Here is a 6,441-nt window from a genome sequence, read left to right as displayed (position 1 = left end):
TATTTGCTGTTGTTGGCTTGTCGTTTGCTTGAGTGTTGCATCTTATCATGTCATCATGTGCATTGCATCATCATGTTTCCAAAACTTGCATCCGTCCCGGTCTCCTCATTCAGTCCGTTGTCCGTTCTGAGTCCAGACACACTTGCACGCGCCTGCGGCATGTCCGAAATATTTTTTTATAAGTGGTAGGAAAATGTTCTTGGAATGGGATGAGAGTTGACGTGTGGTCTTATTATAGTGTAGATAGACCGTGTGTCAAGTTTCATCGCATTCGGAGTCCGTTTGACGCCCCAACGGATAAATATAGCGGCAATAGTAGCCGGTCTAACGTCGGACGTTTTCGGTCTCCGAAAACAGTCGCCGGGCCTCCCTCTCTTCTTTTCTCTCAGTTCAAGACCGTCTACACAGCCCACTACCTACCGCCAGGTCCAACCTAACCTCTCTCGTCAGCCTGCGGCCCTCCTCGCGCGCGCGTCCGAAAAGTTGTCCCGGACCCGACCCGAGCAGTCGTCACCGTTGTGTTCGGATCATCCCCAAACATCTACAAAACGTCTCTGTTTTGTTAATTGGACTTCCTAATATAGTTATTCGCGACCGTCCGATTACGATCGTAGGGACCGGATAGCCCTAACTTAATCCACCTGCCATATAAATACACAAGATCCAACCCTAAAAATCAGGTACCTTGTCCCATCCTACCTAGAGCCGCCGCCACTCCCTCGGGATCCTCCCCAATCCAAAAATTCCCCCTCGTTGTCTTCACCGGATCAACCAGCTCCCCCCGATCCATCCAGCCAGTTCAACCAACCGAAGCCGCCACCTCCTCATTTTCCAGATCGAGCGAGATCGAGCTCGTGACCCTGCCGCCTCTAGAGAACGTCGCTGGGGACACCCCTGCCAGGCCCCATCGCCCTCCTCCTTCCTCGATCCAACCAGCCGCAGCATCGGAGCAGGGGCCCCTCGCTCCCGAGCCTCGCTGACCCTGCAGGGCGCGCCCTCCAGCGACCTTGCCGCCGGTGGCCACGACTCGGACCGGCCTCGTCCCACTCCTCTCCTCCTGATTTTTCCCTCTCCCTCTCTCATGGTGACCCTCTCTCTCTCCTTCCCAGGAACAGACATGTACTCGCCCAAGCTCCACAGCGTCGCCGCCGTCATCCTGCTGCGTCCGGTTACCTCCAACAAGCGTCACCCGCCGGAACAATTCCTCTTGACGCCCTGCAGTCTGGCGCTTCCTGTCGCTGACGTCTTCTTCGGTTCCGACGAGGAGGGTGTCTTCGTCTCGAGCTCAAGCATTGCCGCTGTTGCCCGTGCTTTGTCTGAACCTCCGTCCCCGCGTCGCCATGCCTCCTTTTTCTTTCTCCATTTCTTCTCTCTCTCTGAGTTGTCGCACCGCCGCCGTTTTGCAGAGGCCAGCGCCGCCGCCTGGGACTTCTCCGCCGCCGGAGACCTTTGCCTCGTTCGCATCACCGATGCGTCTCCGCGACTGGACCTCCCCAGCCTGCCGCCACTCCACTCCCCGCCGCCCCGAGCCAAGCTGGAGCGTCGCCGCCGTCGTTGTCGTGTGCGCCACGCCCCTGTTCTTCTGCAGCGAGCGCGCCCTGCGCGTTGACCAGCCACCGCTGCTTCCCGATCAACTGCCTGGGTCGGCCTCGCCTTGTGCCTCATAGCGGCCCAGCAAGGCGCTGAGGCCTAGCCACTCCACCAGCCTGCCTCTTTCTTGAACTGGGCCGAAGCCCATGGGTGAGGCCACCCCAAGCGCCCCACCTTTTTTTTCTCTCTTACTGCTGGGCCAGGTCAGTTTCGGCCCAGTGGATGGTTTTTTTGGTTCTATGAATTTAGCTAATTTCCAGGGTTTTGCAGATTTATAGAAAACCCCCTTGCCTTCATGCATTTAATATCTCACAAACTAAGCATCACATGTAAAAACTTTGTATATGAAACTTGCTTAGTTTTTCATCTAGTTTCATAATATGTCTTTTTCATCCATGTTTAAAGTGATGTTTGCTTTAATTTGCTTAAATAACATGCTAAAATGATTTAAATCATAACTAAATAACCGTAACTCGGATTTTAATAAACTTTATATGTAATTCGGGTAGAAAAACGCCTAGTTTAACATGGTGGCTTCATTTTGCATGCTTAACAACTCTAAAATTATGTTTAGGGCAGAACAGTACCTAACCTAATATATGCACATGAGGAGTTTCCGGATTTGTTGTTTGTTGTTCCCGGCCTCATTTAAACTTGACTAGATGGTATAGTTTTGTTATGGTTCACCTCTTGCCATGCTTAACAACATTTAATATTGTTGAGTACCTAACCGGGAGAGAACTAAATAATTGACATGGTGTTCCGTCAATATGCATCCCGTTGCATATTGAGCTCCACTTAATTTGTAGGATTGTTTGTGCACTTTGCCATGCCATGTATCATTAAACTGGACATGCATCATACTTGTTTGTGCATCATGCTATGATTATGTGATGGTTGTTTACTATGTTGTTTGCTTCTTTCCGGTGTTGCTTCTTTGGGTTGGTTCCGATAACGTCGCGTTTGTGAGGAACCGTTCGACTACGTCCGTTTGTCTTCTTCATGGACTCGTTCTTCTTCCTTGCGGGATTTCAGGCAAGATGATCATACCCTCGAAATCACTACTATCTTTGCTATGCTAGATGCTCGCTCTTTTGCTATGCCATGCTACGATGCCTACCACTTGCTTTCAAGCCTCCCAAATTGCCATGTCAAACCTCTAACCCACCATGTCCTAGCAAACCGTTGATTGGCTATGTTACCGCTTTGCTCAGCCCCTCTTATAGCGTTGTTAGTTGCAGGTGAAGATTGGAGCTTGTTCCATGTTTGGAACATGGATATTTTGTTGGGATATCACAATATCTCTTATTTAATTAATGCATCTATATACTTGGTAAAGGGTGGAAGGCTCAGCCTTTTGCCTGGTGTTTTGTTCCACTCTTGCCGCCCTAGTTTCCGTCATATCGGTGTTATGTTCCCGGATTTTGCGTTCCTTACGCGGTTGGGTAATAATGGGACCCCCTTGACGGTTCGCCTTAAGTAAAGCTCTTCTAGCAATGCCCAACATTGGTTTTACCATTCGCCACCTAGCCTTTTCTTTTCCCTTGGGGGTCGCGTGCCCAAGGGTCATCATTATTTTACCCACCCCCCGGGGCCAGTGCTCCTCTGAGTGTTGGTCCAACTGAGCGACGTCCGAGGCTACCAGGGGCAACTCCGGGCTGGCTTACCCGACGTCTTGCTCATCCGGTGTGCCCTGAGAACGAGATATGTGCAGCTCCTATCGGGATTTGTCGGCACATCTGGGTGGTGTTGCTGGTTTAGTTTTACCCTGTCGAAATGTCTTGTAGAACCGGGATACCGAGTCTGATCGGAATGTCTCGGGAGGAGGTCTATTCCTTCGTTGACTATGAGAGCTTGTGATGGGCTAAGTTGGGACACCCCTGCAGGGATTTGAACTTTCAAAAGCCGTGCCCGCGGTTATGGGCAGATGGGAATTTGTTAATGTCCGGTTGTAGAAAACCTGAACTTGACCTTAATTAAAATGAATCAACTGCGTGTGTGACCGTGATGGTCTCTTTCCGGCGGAGTCCGGGAAGTGAACATGGTGTTGGAGTTATGCTTGACGTAGGTTGTTTTAGGATCACTTCTTGATCATACTTTTATCGACCGTGCTTTGCCTTCTCTTCTCGCTCTCATTTGCGTATGTTAGCCACCATATATGCTAGTTGCTTGCTGCAGCTCCACCTCATACCTTTTACCTTACCCATAAGCTTAAATAGTCTTGATCGCGAGGGTGCGAGATTGCTGAGTCCCCATGGCTCACAGATACTTCCAAAACCAGCTTGCAGGTGCCGATGAGTCCGTGCAGATGACGCAACCCAGCTCAGGAGGAGCACGATGAAGATCTTGTACTTTGTGTTGTTTCGTTCTAGTTGATCAGTAGTGGAGCCCAGTTGGGGTCGATCGGGGACCTTTGTCGCATTTGGGGTTCTTCTTTTATTTTGGCTCCGTCAGGCCCTGATTGTATTTGGTTGTTGTAATGCTTTATTCATGTAATTGTGTGAAGTGGCGATTGTAAGCCAACTATGTATCTCTTTCCCTTATGTATTACATGGGTTGTGTGAAGATTACCTCACTTGCGACATTGCTTTCAATGCGGTTATGCCTCTAAGTCGTGCTTCGACACGTGGGAGATATAGCCGCATCGAGGGCGTTCCAGCATGTGTATATATGCATGTGAGAGAAATAGTGTTTTCCAACTGAGATTAGTGAAAAGAGTGGTACATAGTAGTCAGAGAGAGAGAGAGAGAGAGAGAGAAACAGAGAGAGCATGTGCGTGAGACACCCCGACACCCTGAGAGAGATTATGAGCATGTGTGAAAGAGAAATGCTGATGCATATAAAGTGTGTGCACTTATGCGTTAGATAGAGATATATATATATATAACGCGTTTGTGAGAACGAGGCGAGGCATAGTGCATCTACGTGTAAAAGGCGGTTCTACGCATTAAATTAAAATATAAATGGCATTATTATTTTTGGATGAGATCATGAATTTTGCAAATTGCGTATGGACGAAAATCGGTCTATCAGACACCCATACTCTATTAAATTCTAGCATGTGCATGTGTTTATTTCATATTATCGATCCATAGAGTGAGAGCGGTTTTAAATACAGGCAATGGATGCTTTTGCAATTCATATATAAACATTAATTAGTGCACTCCATGTTGCTAGTGTGAAGCACTTTATACATTTGTCACTTGCATGGATACATTCCAAATTGCTAGCTACGAAATAGAATACATGTCGAATTCAACATAAAGGGGGTTTCAAAGATTCGAATTCATAGGAAGTGCATTCATCTATTTGAACCCGAGATAATGGCATTTGTAAATCAGATGTAAAAGGGGGCATCAATCTTTGTTGTGAGTTCGAACATGCTATATATATTCATACGCATATCTAAATTTTTTTTGCAACCAAGGAGATTATATCTGGAACCATGCATGAACTGAGGTAAGTTGCATATTTTTTTAATATATACTTGTGTACAATGTATATTCAAATGTACCCCCTCCATTCCAAAATAATCGTAGCTTTAGGATTTTCAAGAGTAAAGATTTGTGAAGTTTGACAAATCCTGAAAGTTCAATTCAAGAGAACCGAAAACGTTAATGCTTCTGCTCCCAAATATTGAACCAAGCGCCAAATAGTCCTCTGGTCACCCGAAACCGCGCGAGACTAATGTTTTGGTGGTAGGAAATTACTATCCTGACTCTGGCCCGTGTAGCCTATCGGCCCGATGTCCAAAGGTCTAAACTGGGGTAGGTTTGTAACTTCACCAAGACGCCAGTCTCAACCGCCTCTGAGAAGCATTCATACGCCGTGGGCGCCTACCCATACGCTCGGCTGAAATCTACCCCGCCCACATTTGGGACACCTGACATGACTGTCCTACCCCCAACCGCAATATGTCCAAAATTTTAGATGGGGGCAAAGTTTGTAACTTTCCCCAAATTTCAAACAAGCGCATCTCAAACCGAAACATTGTTCCCCCTTAGTTCCCCGCCTCCCTCCGTTTCCCCATTCATACTCCGTGGGCGCGAAAACACCCTCTCCACCAACCGCGAAACCCCAGCCTCCTCCGTCCTCCACCCCATAGCGGCCAATCCACCAACGCCCTCCTCCATCACGCCGGAGCTGGTACCCCGACGTCGTCGTCCAACGCAACCGCAACCGCAACACCCTCAAGGACTTAGCAGCTGAAGCCGAGGCAGAGCTGCCTCCACGACGCCGACGCCGACGTGCGCCGTACTAGAACCACTCCGACCACACTGTCCTGCGCCTCACTGCTGTGTCTCCACTGTCGCAACCGTCCACCGCACCGGAGCTGTTCCCGCTATGCCGTCGTTCTCCGCCTTGGATCTGCTTTCCCGCCGCCGACAGACGGCCACCGCACCACACTCAACAACTTGGCCATGGGTTCGTCCAAGGCTGCACCGTCCTCCACAACTTCTGGTTTCCGGCGAACAACAAGATCGTCGGAAAAACAGAAGGAGGACACAACACTGCCAGCAGAAAGAGGTACTCCTCTTCCCTTATTCATGCAAATCTTACGTCTCCGCTCACACCATATTCATCCCATGAAAGAAACTAGTTGAGCACTTCTTACTGCATCTTCTTCGTGATACTAAATGCACAAGGTTTCCTCCCTTTTACTATTTCACCTTTGCTAGAGGTCAGTAGCCCACCTGGATTTCAATTCAGGGTCAGTCGAACCGCAATTAAAAGAAGCAACACCCGCTTAGGCGCGCGGAGCACCTAGTACGCCTGTTCCCTGGGGAAGCGGCGCATCGGTGTCTATCATAGGGGTGTGGGGCGCAGGAGCTGCTTGCGCCCGATCTGGAG

This window comes from Triticum dicoccoides, chromosome 3A, assembly GCF_002162155.2.
Source record: "Triticum dicoccoides isolate Atlit2015 ecotype Zavitan chromosome 3A, WEW_v2.0, whole genome shotgun sequence".
Taxonomy (NCBI): domain Eukaryota; kingdom Viridiplantae; phylum Streptophyta; class Magnoliopsida; order Poales; family Poaceae; genus Triticum; species Triticum dicoccoides.
This window is presented reverse-complemented; position numbering follows the sequence as displayed.